The sequence below is a fragment of the Notechis scutatus genome, chromosome 4, assembly GCF_049901735.1.
Source record: "Notechis scutatus isolate UNSWTSFEM ecotype Mainland chromosome 4, rNotScu1.2, whole genome shotgun sequence".
Taxonomy (NCBI): Eukaryota; Metazoa; Chordata; class Lepidosauria; order Squamata; family Elapidae; genus Notechis; species Notechis scutatus.
Window position 1 is genome coordinate 20,956,453 of NC_142012.1, and position 17,444 is coordinate 20,973,896.

The window sequence follows — 17,444 nt, forward strand, 5'->3', positions numbered from 1 at the left end:
ACCACTCAGGTGATCCTGAGCACCCAGATAAACCTCCAAGTGCTTCAAATGACTCTCTAAAAGAATGCAAATGACCAGCTGTCTGCAAGGAATATAAATCCTTCCATTCCCCACCATCCAGTCTGAGCTGAAGAAGCTTCTTGGATGAGAAGTGAAACATCTTCAAAGAAAAAAACAAGAAAACCCAGTTGCCTCCTGAAAAAACACCTTTGGGACAATATAGTACAGGTACAGGACTTACAACAGTTCATTTAGTGATTGTTCAAAGGTACAATGGCACTGAAAAATGTGACTTCTGCCTGTTTTTCATAGCTGCAGCCTTTGCAGCATGCTCATGATCAGGTGACCAAAATTCAAATGCTTGGCAACTGATTCATATTTATGACCTTTGCTGTGTCCTGTGGACATGTGATCACCTTTCGTGACCTTCTGACAAGCAAAGTCGATGGGGAAGCCAGATGCATTTTACAACCAGGTTACTAACTTATCAACTACACTGATTCGTTTGACAACTGGGCAAGAAAAGTCATAGAACGGGGCAAAAAGTGAAATGTCTCACTTAACAACAGAGATTTTGCACTCAATTGTGGTCCCAAGTCGAGTCACAAGTAATCATCCAAGAGATCATAAGTGATCATTGTCAAATCTAGAACACCTGTTTTCAGGGCATCCCTCAAAACTAAAATGTTGCTCTGTTAAGAATTCAAAGGAAGTAAGCTGATTCTGCAATGAATCAAAGTTCAAATAAAAAGCAGCCATTGAAGTACTATTCTGGACAGTCAGTATAATTCTCTAACATTTTCCATAACCAAAGTGATCTGCCACATAGACTAGAAGAGAATCATGTGCTTTGTCACAAAAGTTTGGGTTTTCAAAACATTATGTTATGTTGTGTACTTAAATCTTGTTTTAATTTACATTATTGGGAAGTCTTGCAACCTCAATATTTTTATCTGTAGCCTCTCCAATCTGAGTCAGCAGCAGTGGGGTGGGCACTTAGTCAATGCAATATTACAGCAAGAGATATTTTTACAGCGATTAGAAAATTCTCCCTTATATGAATTAACCCAAACCGTATTTACAATAAAGCCATGGGAAAACATCTGGTGCCCCAAACATATCTAACTGAATCCTAATTAGTGACATAGCCTTCTGCATTTAAAATTTATTGTTATTTTATTCTATTTGTTTGTCAAACATGTACAAGACAACAAGTATAGGTATGAATATAAACATGAACAAAGGAAGTAAATACAGATAAATGGGGACAGTAAGATAGGGACGGTAGGCACGCTGGTGCGCTTATGCATGCTCCCTTTATGGCCTCTTAGGAATGGGGTGAGGTCCACAGTAGACAGTTTGAGATTGAAGCTGTGAGAGTTTGAGGCTGTGACAACGGAGTTGGGTAGAGCATTCCAGGTGTTGACCATTTTGTTGCTGAAGTCATATTTCTGCAATTGAGTTTGTATTGATTGTTTGCCCATATATTATTGTGGCTGAAGCTGAAGAAGTCGTTGACAGGCAAGACATTGTAGCAGACAGTTTTGTGTACTATGTGTCAGGCTCCAGGTCAGTGGTGGGATTCAATTTTTTTTACTACTGGTTCTGTGTCCATGGCTTGGTGGGCGTGGCAGGGGAAGGATACTGTAAAATCTCTAGTCAGAGGTGGTATTTTCCGGTTCTCTGAACTACTCAAAATTTCAGTTACTGGTTCTCCAGAACTGGTCAGAACTTGCTAAATACCACCTCTGCTCCATGTGCTTTCTGATCCATCCCAGAGCCCGATACATTGGTAGGTTGCAAGGGGGTGCCACCGGCAGGCTACATCCACCCAGGAGCTCAGGGCTAGAAGTCCCTTGCGATCTGGAGCCCAGCGGAGCTGCTGTAGAGCTGAAAGAACTGTCGGGAAATGGTGGGGCAGCTGTGAAATGGTGAGGCAGCTCTGAATCCCACAGCAGTGACGCACACACAAAAACTGCATGAGGACTGTGGCTGCAGAGTTTGCGAGGCTTGAACGGTGCGGGGAAACACAGGGGTGACTGAGGGGTAGATTAGGAAGGTATGGATAGCGTAGGGGAGCACAGGGGTGTAGGTTTGAAGGGTAGAATACGAGAAGCAGGATGGTGGGTGGATATTAGGAGGGCGCGGTATTGGGGAAGCGGATGTTGGATAGCTCAAGGCTGAATTACTGAAGAGGGTATTTAAAGTGCTGAGAAGCGTTAGCTCTCAGCATTGACTTTTCACAGGTTTCCTGTTCTTGCTGCTGTTAATCCTGATTTCTCAAAATAAAGCAGAGAGGTAGCTGCATCAGAGAGTGAGTATCGTCTGCTTTGTAAAAGTGACTGTTCAGGGGTTCAGAGGCAGCTGAAACTATGCTTAGATCAGATCGCAGGCGGTACAATTCCAGATTGTTCAAGCCCAAACTTTCAAGCCTGGAGGCATAGGGAATTCTGTTGTGAGTGGAGGAGTGGAGTCAGAGGTGGTATTAGCAGATTCTGACCAGTTCTGGAGAACTAGTAGCGGAAATTTTGAGTCGTTCGGAGACCTGACAAATACCACCTCTGACTGGAGATTTTACAGTATCCTTCCCCTGCCACGCCCATCAAGCCACACCCACAGAACCAGGAGTAAAAATTTTTGAATCCCACCACTGTGTGGAGGACTCTTCTTAAGAAATACCTCTGAACCCGCTCAGTTGTGTTAATGTCAAATATACAGTGCGGGTTCCAGGCTTAAAATATGAATGCTTCAGTTCAAGAATAGACTCTTGTATCCATGTTGCTTTTTTGACAGTTACATGGAAGAGGTCTGTCTTTAGGGTTATGCACCGTTTGACAATGACTGAGAAGATATGCTTCCAATTAGCACTTAGAAATAGCACTTAGACTTATCTACAGTGCTTTACAGCCCTCTCTAAGTGGTTTACAGAGTCAGCATATTGCCCCCAACAGTTTGGGTCCTCAGCATGGAAATGCACGAAAGCACAAATGGAGCACATATTTAAAGGACTCATATTTTTTTCAGCATTCCCCATGACCTGGAGAAAAATGTAGTTGTAACGAGTCAACCCATGATGCACTGTCCTTTATAACATTGCCATCTTCTGGAAAGGTTTTTCTAAAATGTAAACTTCTTTGGCACATCCTGTTTGACCTCTATCTAAGAACTACCTAGGTCTAATTTTGCTTATGCAAGATTCGCTCAGGTGGGGTAGGTGTTGCCTGCTATGGTCCTGTTACTTGATGTCCCTTGGAATAACAATGAGTCTTGGATAGAATCCAATGTTCAGGTACTTCATAGCTTTCTGTGTTTGTGTTTTACCATCAGCAAGAGAAACAAAAATCCCATTACACAAATCTACTCGTAGGCCTCTCTCAAGCTTTCAATTTATTATTTATTTATCAGTTTGTGTGTCACCTCTATGTGGCTTATATAAAGCAGATAAAACAACAAGTAAAAATGACAAGAAGCATGAATTCAACCACAAAATGACTGCACTGGGGATAGATATGTTCCTGGTAATCTAAAAGACCACTAGAGAGAAGGTCACATATATCCTACCCCAGGGCCTGGTGAAAAAGCCAGGTTTTTATAACTTATTGAAAACTCCTCTAGGATCCTTTTCACATTGGATGCATTGTTACTTTAGTGACAATGAAGAAGAGAAGAGGGCAGGAAAATTTAGTATCCCTCACACTTCTGATGCTTTTTACAAAGGTTTGGAATAAACCATTATATTTTCCAAACCTGGAAGTAAACATTAAGTTTCAGAACTCAAGTTATGAAATATGTCTGAGCTCCATCATTGATCTAATCTGAGCTCTCTCATAAGCTTATCATGATAAATTCAAGCACCATTATACTCCAGGGACTTATTTTATTGCATTGGTATGCCATTTTTCTTCCACAATTTTTCATAGTTTATTGTCATAACGGGCTTCTAAGATTGGTCAAACTATGATACAATGGGTACAATTATCTGCCCAGACCTTCTTCATCTTAGACCAAATGCTGAAATGACTGTTCCACATTTTCCCAGTCATTTATAAAGTACAGCAGAAGAGTGGAAGCTGCTATTCCACAGCTTTCTCTCCTGTTTAAAAAATAATAATAACAATAATAAAGATTTAATGGAACACTGTTTCCAGTTCCAAAGCCCCTCTGATTCCAACTAGTCTGGAGACAAGATGTTAGGCAAATGAATCCTTGCCTACTGTATGTTTCAATTAGTGTCATTAGTGTCATTTAAAAAACATTAAACCAAATATGGTATATATAATGGTGCAATGAGAACAGGTGCAGTTAAATTTTTATGGGAAGCTAGACTTGTCAGCAATCAGATGCTATTTGGAGATGAATGTTATAGATGCTCAGACTTCTGAATGTTATAGATGCTCAGATTTTTTTGGTCCAAAAAAATTTGGTCCTGTAACTGACAATCTTGTTCAATATAACTGTAAAGGGACTTATCTCTAATATGACTATCAGTGTAATTTTATTCTCCCTCCCTTTTTTATCAGTTGCCTTGGTGGTCAGGGAGCCAAAAAATCCCTCTAGAATATTTGATTCAGTTATATGATGACATTCATATTCCATCTTCTGTTCATATGTCAGGGAACTGTACATTATTTTCCAATCTATTTGATTCACACAGTTTGGCATTGCACAGTAAACTGTGCTGTCAGTGGGAATGCGATTAGCCTAAGCAACACTCAATTTTCCTCAACCTAATGCCTTCATCTTTGGCACTGCAAGCATGATCATTCTGGTCACAAATGTTACACGCATAGTAGTTCAACGAACCTGGAAGCTGTATAGCTGGGAAAGGAGTATGTAATGATATTTCAATCACAATTTTGTTGCCCTGCACAGGAGAACGGAGCTGGAAAGCAGGTTAGTGGGGTGGGGAGGGAATGGGATTTTGTAGTAACCTTCCCCCAGGAGTGGGGAGGGAATGGAGATTTTACAGTATCCTTCCCCTACCATGCCCACCAAGTCACGCCCACCAAGCCACACAGAAGTTGGTCAACTTCTTGCTACTTTCATAAAGCAAGCATGGCCTTTAATGCTAGACTAATAGTTAACATTAACAACCAATCCTAGATATCTCCATGGATGCTAATTTTCAAACTACAGACTTGAGTTTTAGCATTCCTTAAATTTAATATGGGTGGCATCTAAAGATTTTGTTTATCTGCATTCTCTGTCAAAATGTTTGAGTAGTGACGTTTTCTCTTTTTGTAGGAGCCTAGCATTTCCATTGGACACTAACTGGTATAAAAATATTTTAAAACTTATATAATCACAAACAGTCCATTCTGAAAACTAGAAAATGAACTCTTAGACTAATAGGATGTATCAAAATATAGTACTGGATTTATAGACATTCTGAAACCACTGCAGCTAAAATTATGGGCCTGAATAATGGGCTTGGAAATTATGATAGACTATCAAACATATGTTGGCTTATTGTCATATTAATAATACTGTTAAGAATGGAAGCAATTTTATCAATAGGATTGGCCAGAACTAGATTAATTAATTTATTCATATACTGTACTTACCTATTTATTTACACATACATATGGACTAGTTATCAAATCATTTTGTAGCCCATTAGGCCAAATCTAACAACAAATGGATTGTGAGCTTCAGCATCCTAGACTGACCTCGAACTAAGGAGAAATTTCCTGACAATGAGAACAATTAACCGGTGGAATGGCTTGCCTTCAAAAGCTTGGGTGCTCCATCAGTGGAGATTTTCAAGAAGAGATTGGGCATCCATTTGTCCAGAATAGTATTAGTCTCCTGCCTGAGCAGGAGGTTGAATTAGAAGACCTCCAACGTCCCTTCTAATTCTGTTACTCAGAATCCAATTCTAGAAAAATTGAGGTATGAAATAGTCTTCATCTTGTTTAAGGTTTGAGTCAGTTGTTCATGCTATCATTTTCCTCATCACCTCCTTGCTTCAGCCTCAAGTGTTCTTCTGGGAACTCATTTATAAATTTATCACCAAGCTCCATGTAGTGCTTCCCTGCAGTTGTCCAAAACTGACAGCTAGCTGCCTTGAGCTTCATGGGTGATTCTAGGTCTCCTCCTTCCTTCTATTTCCTTTGTACTCAAGGCTGTGATGAATGTATTATATATTTCTTTTTGTTTTACTCCAAAGAAATGGAAAAACTTTCCAATTCCAATAACAGTGGGGAATGTCAAAAAGTATTTTTCCCATCCTTCAGAAAGTTGACCGAATGCATGCCTAGAATAGTTCATGTATCTCAAGAGCATAATAATAGATGCTTCTTATCGGTGAGTAGGAGAAAGAAGAGCCAATCTTATATAGGACAAAAAGATTTAAAAAACAAAAACAACAAAATAACAAGCTGGCTGGGTTTGACCATTTTCTATTTGAATTCTTACTCTTCATAATCATGTTGTCTTTGCATTTAAAGACATTTTCCAATTTCCCTTAACAGTGGAGAACATGAACAAGTTTTTCTCACAGCCTTCAGAAAGTTGACAAATTCAAGGACTAGTATAGACGAGACATCTCAAGAATGGGAGGTTTAATAATACATTTTTACCAGTGAAAAGAGCAAGGAATTCCACTTCTTTGCATTTAATCTGATAGATATAAATCAGAAAAAAAAAACCTGCAGCATAATACTTACACTGTGTTCCTTCTCATCAGGTCATTCAGGACACTGTCCTTGTGATTAAAGGAACGTGGAACACTCTTCCAAGTGATTGCTCCAACAGATTCTTTGGCATGGCCTCGATCTTTAAACAGGCATAAAAAGATTACACAATCATAAAGTAGCTTTGCCCTGAAGTAATTACAATAATAAAAACAATATCATTAGGATTTCGTGGCAGTTGTTGATGTTACTTAGGTATGGCAAAAGAATATCAGATGAAATGCAAATAGACACATACGCTTCTAACGTTTTACTCTTCTGTTTCTACTATATTGTACTGCTTTTTTTTGTTTCTTCTGCATTCCAAAGTTACATAGTTCCCAGGAGTTTTGCTGCCATCAGATTCCAACAAAATATGGATAGAGTGCCAGTCACCACTGTATTATTTTATTCTAGCCAATGCAACTGAGGAAGTATGTTCACAAACTGGAGGAAGTCTCAGGGGAAATAACTGAGATGATAAATGGTCTGTGGAAGGAAAAGCTTATGAAGAATGGGAGAAGGTGATTGGCATATTCAGCCTGAGGAAGACAATACTGGAAGAAGACATGATAGCGTCCTTCAACTGTCTGAAAGATCATCCTACAGAAAATAGGGGAAAGTGTATAAAATTGTTCCAGATGATAAAAAAAAAAAAAAATTGAGATTACATTACAATGAAAAAGATTTTGGTTATATATCAGTAAAAATCATAAAATCTCTTAAGTAATTATTTTGAAGGTGGTGGACTATTCTTTTCTGGAGTCATTTAACAGACATTGGATAGTCAAGTGTTAGAGAAACTACAGGCTTACAACCATTCATTTAGTGACCTGTTTGAAGTTACAATTCAAAGGATGTTCTCCAGAAAGGATTTAGGGTAGAGTGCAGTAGGCTGCAAAGGGAAAGAACAAGGAAACATCCATTCTGAAAATAGCAACTTTAATATATTTGTAAAAAGTTAGAATGCCAGCCATCCACTTTTGTTGCTACCCCATCCTAGTTTCTTGCCACGGAACAGCAATCTTTTCTTTCTCTTGCCAATTATATCGGGTTTCCAGCTGGCAAAAGAAAACCAGTTGTATCATCACAATAGCAAACCATTACTTATAAATCAGCAGCCAAGGCCAGAACTCAAGAAATGCAATCAAAATTTTGCTTCACATGAACGATCAATAGTTCCCCATCAATGAAGTTACTGCAGAGATAAACCATCCTCTGCTCACCTCCATATTTTATAACAGTCAAGGTACAATTAAACCTATTATATTAAGGTGTATAAACAATATCATTCCATTTGAGCCCTCCTGTCCTTCCTTCCAGAGTTACACGGTTTACTGCTCAAGACATTTGGAACGACCAGAGGTGGTATTCAGCAGGTTCTGACCACTTCTGACTGGCCCCACCCCTATTTATTCTCTGCCTCCCAAGTCCCAGCTGATCAGCTGGCTCTTCTTTTGTTGCCCTGCACAGGAGAACGGAGCTGGAAAGCAGGTTAGTGGGGTGGGGAGGGAATGGGATTTTGCAGTAACCTTCCCCCAGGAGTGGGGAAGGAATAGAGATTTCACAGTATTCTTCCCCTGCTATGCCCACCAAGCCACACCCACAGAACCAGAACACAGAAAAATTTTTGAATCCCACCACTGGGTATGACCAAAAAAAGTCAAGATGCTAACTCCATAATGCCATCAAAGTTATATCTTTTTTAAAAAATATACATCACATGTTGACTTTTCTGATCATATCCTGTTGACACCCTTGTCATAAATTGAAAGAAAGATGATTAAGAAATATGAAACTTGGTGTTTTTGAAATTTGTAGATAAATTTGGCACAAATAGGAAATTTAAAACATGATATATCCTGGAATTTGGGGTGGGGGGAAGGGCTGAAATGTTGGTCGACAACTGAATTTATGAAAGGGGAAACTGACATTTGCTTACAGTTTGATCCATTAAATTCAAGACAGTTTTCAGCCTAGTGCTGTTAGAAAATTAAGAAGTGGATTATTTCATGTTTCAATTTTTATTTTATTTTTTTAGAGTTTATGAGGTAACAACCCTTCCCTCACACTGTGCAATATTGCAGTGCCTTCTGATTCTTAACAGGGAGTGAATAATGGCCCTCAGTCTCATCTGCTGCTCATCATAAATCACCAAAATGTCACTTGAGAAGTTACAGGATTGGAACCTGGCTGGTTTGGGAGCATTCACTTTGCAGGCTGTGGGAAGCTCATCTTCTGCTGTTCTGCTGAGGTCTCCAGCTGATTTCACAGGCAATTTCTTTGCTTCCCTTTTTTCTGATCTGTTACAGAGTTCTTGTGAAAACGAACTAATTTGGCTTGTCTTTCTTATATCAGTAATATACATCAAACAGTTGCCTTATACCACCTCCCAGCCTCTCTGCTCATGCAAGCAATATTCCCCACCCTATTCCCCATACTTCCCCAATCAGTTTCAGCTATTGGGAAAATCACTCCTGTAAAACTCCAATGTCATAATCATAAATTTCAGTAGAAATTTATGTGCAGGGATATATATATATAAAACAGAATAATAGAGTTGGAAGGGATCTTGGACGTCTTCTAATCCAATCCCTGCTCCAGCAAGACACCTTACCATTTCAGACAAATGGCTATCCAGTCTTTTCTTAAAATCCTCCAGTGATGTACAGCTTCTAACGCACGGGTGTCAAACTTGTGGCATCATGTTGCCATCACGTGACATATCATGACATTTCCCCCCTTTGTGGACCTGGGGTGGGCGTGGCCTCCACACGACATATCTGGTCAGTGGGCCTTCCAGTTTGACACCCTTGTTCTAGAGGAAAGCTATTCCAATGATTAATTGTTCTAACTGTCAGGAAATTACTCCTTAGTTCTAGGTTGATTCTCTCCTTGATTAGTTTCTACCTGCTGTTTTATCTACCTAAGCAAAACTTCCTTGGAAATTTCTTCCCCCAAAGAAATTGATCCACAACATACTGGAATAATATCAATGTCAACTCATAAAATATTTTGTAGACATGTTTTATAGTTCACAATAGAAAGAAGGGGGGGATTTCAAAGAGCAGGCAACAGTGTAGAATCGAAAGAACATTCCATTCATATTTTCTTCAAAAGACTGATTAGATGGCTGAAGCTTCTTCCACGAAAAAATCTAATTGGAGAGCATGATTGATGACTCTTGGCTATGGATGTTTTTCGTTGGATGATACACTCAGAGGGGTGGGGGGGAAAGCAGGATCAAGGGTGACAGTGAATTACATATCTCAGAGTTAGCTATGCCCAGGTTACTGCTGGACATAGAATGTTAACTTCAAATAAATCCTCTTTAGTTTTGGGAGTGTGGCTCGTGGCTCATGATTTAATTGGAGTAACTGCCAGAATCCTGACAATCAATCAACCCAAATAGAGTTGAAAGGGACCTTGGTCTTGGACTCTAACCATCTGCTCAAGCAGGAGATCCTATACAATTTGAGACAAGTGGCTGGCCAGTCTTTTCTTAAAAACCTCCAGTGATGAAGCACCTACAGCTTCTGAAGTCAAACTGTTCCACTGGTTAATTGTCATCACCATTAGAAAGTTTGTCCTTAATTCCTGGTTGCTTCTCTCCTTGATTGGTTTCCATCCATTGTTTCTTGTCCTGTCCTCTGGTACTTTGGGAAATAAGTTGACCCTTTGTTCTTTGTGGAAGCCCCTCAAATATTGAAATACCACTATCATGTCACCCCTAGACCTTCTTTTCCCTAGACTAGCCATACTCAATTCCTGTAAGCATTCTTCATATGTCTTCAGGCCTTTAATATAGATGTGAGAAGCAAGCTTTCTTCAGCCATTGCAGAATTCATAAATCTTTCAAGGAAGGCAAAAACAACATTGCAGCATTGTGTCACAAGCTCCACCTTTTGCAACATGCATGTGATGTTGGGACATCTTTGTTTATTAAATTTGTATAATGCCCATCTTGCTACCAAGCAACATAGGCAGAAAATGGGTAGGACTTGCGTCTCCATATTGCATTGGTCCAGGGGTGGGATTCAAAATTTTTTTACTACCAGTTCTGCAGGCGTGACTTGGTGGGCATGGCGTGGCTTGGTGGGTGTGGCTTGGTGGGTGTAGCAGGGGACGGATACTGTAAAAGCCTTCATTCACTCCTGGGGGATGGTTACTGCAAAATCCCATTCCCTCTCCACTCCACTAACCTGCTTTCCAGCTCCATTCTCCTGTGCAGGGCAACAAAAGAAGACCCAGCCAATCAGCTGGGACTCGGGAGGCAGAGAATAGATGGGGGCAGGGCCAGCCAGAGGTGGTATTTGCCAGTTCTCTGAACTACTCAGAGAACTACTTTCTGCTACTGGTTCTCCAGAACTGGTTAGAACCTGCTGAATACCACCTCTGGATTGGTCACGCTGATCTTCCCTTCTTGTGTCCTATCCAATCCTACCAGCAATGGAATTCTGATTCAGAGTTTTGTAGTCTTTTTTTTTTGAATGGTGGAAGTGTTGATTGATTCAAGTGGTTCCCTCTTTTTCAAGGATTAGGGAAATTCTATAGTATATATTAACACCACTGCAACCTTCACAATGTGTGGTGGAATTGAGCCTTGTCACATAAGACATACATTTTGTCACTGGCACTTCACCTTCTGCTCCAACACATATTTCCCTAGCCCAAACTTGACCTAAATGCCAATGCAAATTGTGGCTAGAGGGTGTATTAAATTCTAAATTCATTATAGAAAGCTCAGCAAAGTCTTTTCTGTTTATGTTGTGTGGTTATTATGCACTTAATTTCCAATTTGCTAGCTTTTTGAAGCATTAGCAGAAATTGGAATAAGCTTAATGCCATCTTTAAAGAAGTGGGTTTTTAAAAAAAATTATGGAATCTGATGGCTTTTTTAACAGAAGTATAAGAACCAAACAAAGGGAGTCATACAGGATGCCCCTGAAGAACATTCTATCCAGCTTAAATGGAAAACAGCCTGCCTTACCTAATAAGATATTGTTCCTGGTTATTAACTATCCTGCTTCAGGGTAACTTGTTTTTTGTTAAAAGAGGGAATGAAAGAAACAGTTAAGCAATTACAGGAAGCGGAGGAGAAAAAAGCCGTTGTTTAGCTTTGTTAGTTGGTGACAAATAGCTTTGGGGAAACTGAATATTGTTACTTTGGGGAAATGTTGCTTAAAGGTTAGCAATCAACTTGTGAGGCTGTATTTCTAGGCTCAACTTATATCTTTAGTTGCCTTTGCCTATGAAGGACAACAAATAACATACAAGTATAAAAATTGATAAATATAATGGCATAACAAAGCTTTCGATTTTAAAAAATACAAATAAGGAGAAAATGTTAATCTAATCACTACAGGCTCAAAAAGGTACAGCTGTAGAATATCCATTAAAAAAGCAGTATGGTAATAAATGCATGGATTAAAAGACATTTAAACAGGTGGATTTTCAAAGCTTTATAACAGCTGCAGCTTTAGCAATCAGCCTCACAACTCCAAGGATAAAGTTTCTTTATCTTATACCAGGGGTGTCAAACTCGCAGCCCAGGGGCCAGATGCACCACACGCTGGCCATTCCCACCCCGTTTTAGCAAAGGACAAAAAAGTTGCAATACATCACATGATGACAAGATGTCATCGCAAATTTAACACATCTGTTTTACACAGATACTGAATAATGCCAGCACTAAATAACAGCTAATCTAATCAAAGTTGCATATTGTTTTATATTGGAAATAATTTTTGGCCAAAATTTTTCTAATAATATTAATATGTTATATAAATGGTATTATTAACAATATTTTTAACCGTTTTTAATTGATTCGTTTATTTATCTGATATATCTAGCTATCCATCTCAAAAGTAAGATGGAACAACCCAAACAACACTTCCTAAGCTTGGCAAATCAGATCAAAATTACACCTGTGCAGAAAATAGTGCAGATTAAGTCCCTGAGAGGTCCTATGGACCTATGAGGTGTCCTGTGGATGTCCTATGACATGTCCTATTAGACATCCCTATGAGATGTCCTATGGACCACCATTTACATTTTTTTTTTAAAAAAGCCAGCAGCATGCTGCAGCTGCTAAAAGAGCCAATGCAGTCCTAGGCTGCTTCAACACAGGGATGGTATTAAGATCATGTGAAGTAATCATGCCACTTTATACTGCACTAGTAAGATCACATTTGGAATACTGCATCCAGTTCTGGTCACCATAATATAAAAAAGATATTAAAAGTCTAGAAAGTGTGCAGAGAAAATAATGAAGATGATAAGGGGGGTCTGGTATCTAAACTGTATGATGAATGGTTATGGGAATCAGACATGTCTACTCTAATGAAGAGAAGGACTAGGAACGACATGATAGCAGTCTTCCAATATCTGAGGAGCTATCACAGAGAAAATGGGATCAACTTATTTTTCCAAGACACCTGTGGACAGGACATGGAGTAATGGGTGGAAAGTATTAAGGATTAATAATCTAGAAATAAGGAGAAATTTATAGACAGAACAATTAATCAGGCTTGTCTCTAGAAGTTGTGGGTGCTCCCCAAACTGGAGGTATGGGACAATCATTTGTCTGAAATGTTATAGGGTCTCCTGCTTGAGCAGGGGGTTGGACTAGAAGATCTCCAAGGTCCCTTCCAACCCTGTTCTTCTATGTTCTAATGCATACATTGAAAGGTATATTTTAGGGATAAAAATATTTACTGTGAGAATCAAGCATATCTCAGGGGGGAAAAAAACAAGACCAAATGTATTACGAGAAGTGCATATGAATTCTGATGCAGATATTTTGCTGCAAAGATGGTGCAGAAAGTAGACAGAGTGAATAACTGATTCAGAAGAGTAACAGCCACAGAAATGGAGATAAATGGATCTGCTGCAACCTTGCCCATTGTGGTAAATGCTGCTAGGAGAAATTGAGTATATCAGGAAGGGGAACATATTCAGATATAACCCGAACCCAAACTCTCACAAAAGGTACAGGGTACCCAGCTTTCTCTGGATTTCACACTTAGTCAAAGAATCAAAGAACTGTATTGGAACTTGGAGGGTCCCTATCCTGCATAGGATATCTCATACTGTCCTGACAAATTAGTATTCTATGTATGGAACACGCATGACTCCAGGAGGCAAGCTTAATAACTCTAAATGCTATTAGTTTAATTGCTTAATAGCTCTCATGGTCAGGAGGTTTCTCATAGATCTCCCTTTGTAAAGTTTCTACCTATTGATTCTTGCCCTACTCTCAAATGGTTTGGAGAATCATCTACATTCACTTGCCTATTATATGTATTGAAAGACTCCTATCATGTTCCCACTTAGCCTTTTCACCTTTAGGCTAAACAGGCTCAGCTCCCTTAACTGTTTTTTTTTTTCATGAGATTTGGCTTCCAAGCCTTTCACCACTTTTGTTGTTCTTTTCTTTTGCCTTTCCAGTTTCTAAGCCATCCTTCTTGTGTCCCATTGATCTGAACTGGACACGATATTCTAAGTGTGGTTTGTCTAGGCAGCACAGAGTAGAACAATCACTTCCTATTATTTAAGTTTCCAAGCATCTTTCTTGTAACACATTGATCAGAAGTGGGCACAATAGTCTAGGTGAAGTCTATCTAGGCAGTGCAGAGTGGAACTATCACGATTGCAATATATTCTGTTGATGCACACCAAAATTGCATTGGCTTTTTTGGCAGTTACAGTACACTGCTGGCTCATGCTTAATTCCCAGATTCCTCCACAACTGCTAGTTCCAAGACAGATATCATTAGTCTATTAGCTTTTCACAAGGCTCTGAAGATCTGACTGCTTCCTTGGGTGTTGGGGTGTTGGTGGTAATCAAGGTTATGTGGTTTATGATTTTGGTGATGAGTGTTTACTGTTTTCATCTGTAGGTTTTGTTTTAATATCTGCATGCTGCCCAGAATCACTTCTGTGTAATGACTGTCCATATAAAATACTAGCTCTATACCCGTGCTTCGCTATGAAAGTATGTGATTGGGCTTAGTTTTGGGGCAAGAAAATAAGGGGAAAAAATTGTGCCTCTACCTACCAGCAACTATCGGTATTCATCTGGCTAGCATCCTGTCAGTGTGTGAGAGAGTTGAGGGTTGTTTGGAAACTGAGACATGGAAACTGAAACAGTATTTGCTGTGTGAGCAAGAAGGAGACAGCATTGAGCCTGGCCGTGGCTTAGCTCAACTGTTCTGTAGTAAAGCCACTTGGTGCTATGAAACTAACACTGAAACGGAAACTCCTCTCCTCTGCTTGTGTTTTGCATTTGGAACAGATTTCTTTTCATGTGGGGAGGGGGAGTAGAACTCCTTAGCATCAGAGCGTGTTAATAATAATATATGAAATACTGATGCTCTGATGGTCATTTTGAAAAATCCTTTCTTAGTGAGCACCTAGAAGCGAAGAGGAACATGTGTGCCAAATTTCAAGTTTGTAGGCTTTACGGTTCTGGAGATTTTGTGATGATGCGGGAGTGATATTTTGCTTTTATATATATAAATTGTAAAGAATGAATAAATGATTTTGGGGTCTATCTATCTGACTTTTCCTACCTAGGTGCAGAACCTTACATTTTCTGCCACTGAACTTTGGATATCACCCCAGGTTTACATTAATAAAGATCTTTTTGAATGCCCTGGGGTTATCAATCCCCCCAGCTTTGTGTCAGCTTTGTATCTCCTTGTTTTTTCAAGAGCACCATACTCAGGTCAGAATTTGAGATACTTCAATCATCCTGTATCCATATACTGGTAGATATAGATCCCATAAGGACCATGAGTTGGTTATGATTGCTCAACCAACTGTGAATCCATTTGGTAATGGGACTATCTATTCTAATTGTTCCATTTAACCAAAAAGGAAGCTACTACCAAGTGAAAAAAAAAGTAATTGTCCAACATGATCTATTTTTAATACACCTATTGTAGTTTTTGCAGTCACCTTGTTCCATTTAAACCCACTTCTTGGTCTCTTTTTCCAAGGAACTGATGCCAAGCCGTTCCACCTGTAGTTTCCCCCCTTTTTAAAAGATTGGTGCAATATTAGCTGTTTTCTGATTTTCTGGTTCATCAGGAATTCTCAAAAATATGATCAATGATTCTGAGATAACATCAGTCAGTTCCAGAGACTGAAAGTCATTCAAACAGTGAGAGAATTGTTAAGTGTTCTCTCCCCAATTCCTTATTTATTTTAAATGGTATTTCTCTTCTGCCCTCCAGCTTATGACATATCGGAACATTTTTTCCCCCTTTGCAATAAGACAGAAGCAAAATAGGAATTAAGCAACTTATCCTTCTCCCCATTGCTTGTTATCTTCTCCAAATAACAGACCTTCCCATTGTTCTGCATACACCACAAGAGTTTGGTGCTGTTTACAAGCCTTACATCATGCTGAGCCTCAGCCTTTCTGAACCCTCTTTACAGATTCAGGCTGTTCCCCCATATTCTACTCTTGCTAAACTTGTACTTTTTTGTTTATTAGTTTATCAAAGAGCTGTTTAGGCAACCACTCTGGTTTCATTAGGTATCTCCCATTTTCTTTTTGTTTGATATTGTTACAGTTTGGAATTCACTTATCCTATTTTTCAGAATTTTCCAGAAGTTTTCTCTTCAGGATATTCATCTAAGAAATTATTGCTACTTTTCCTCTCAGCTTCTTGAAAGTCCGTTCTCTCTAGATCTATCTTCAGTTGTCTCTGCCTGCAATATGGTGAATTCTAAAATAATGTGGTTATTTTAGAAGGTTCCTTCTGTTTCTACTTTCTCAACCGTTATTTCTTGTTAGTATGCACTATGTTCAGGGATCGCCAACCTTTTGGACCTCAGGGACCACCAAACTCATAATTTTAAATCCCACGGACCACTAATATGAATTTTGACTGACGACGGCTTGCTGACGTTGGTGGGAAAGTTGGTCCCATATTCCAGAGCTGCAGTAGTCACAGGACTGGACCTTTGGCGATCCCAGAGCAGCTGCTCCTCCACTGGGTGCACCGGCCTGCCATGGACTGGAGGAGCTGCTCCGGGATGACCAAAGGGCCAGTCTTGTGACTACTGCAGCTCTGGAATATGGGACCGACTTCCCCACCAATGTCAGCAAGCCACCCTGGGGTGGATTTCCCTCCCCCGCCATTGGTCTCACCTTCCAGTTCCAGCTCACGTGGCTCTACTCAAGGTAAGGTTTGCGCTCGGCCGAAGGGTGGGGGCCAGCAGGTGGGTGGGCCATGTGGGCGGTGCAGCCTTAATCCATTAATCCATGCAGCTGGATTAATTGGTTTGGGGGAGACATTTCTCTGCGGACCACCAAAATTTTCTCATGGACCACCAGTGGTTCCCGGCCCACCAGTTGGTGACCACTGTTATGATGATCCTTTAGTTTTGGTCTTCTATCTTTTGGATGATGAAGTTATCTGCATTATATTTGTCAAGCTGTTGGTTCTCCCACTTGCTGCAAAATCTGCCTTTGGATTATGGATTTCCTGTCTGGCCGCTCACAGAGGTTAGGTCAGATTAGGTAATCGTACCTCTTCAGTCCTTATTCTTAACACTGGTACACCAAAGTTTTGCCTGTTGAGTCCCTTACTCTATACTCTTTATGTGCATGACTGCATTCCCACTCACGCTAATAATACTATTACTAAATTTGCAGATGATACAACAGTGGTGGGACTCATCTCCAGGAGGGATGAGTCTGCCAACTGAGATGAGGTGGACCAGTTGCTTTCGTGGTGTTGAGACAATAACTTGGTC

General features: G+C 39.8%; 1 long non-coding RNA gene across 2 annotated transcripts; it reads left to right on the plus strand.

Annotated features, from left to right (window-relative positions):
• The first annotated feature begins 2,225 nt into the window (after positions 1 to 2,225).
• Positions 2,226 to 7,327, plus strand: LOC148130666 (uncharacterized). 2 transcript variants are annotated; one of them, XR_015749583.1, is made up of 4 exons: positions 2,242 to 2,314; positions 5,245 to 5,274; positions 5,621 to 5,892; positions 6,689 to 7,327. It is a non-coding gene; the product is annotated as an uncharacterized LOC148130666 (long non-coding RNA). The 2 variants fall into 2 exon arrangements; XR_015749584.1 differs by lacking the exon at positions 5,245 to 5,274 and having other exon boundaries at positions 2,226 to 2,314.
• The last annotated feature ends 10,117 nt before the right edge of the window (positions 7,328 to 17,444 follow it).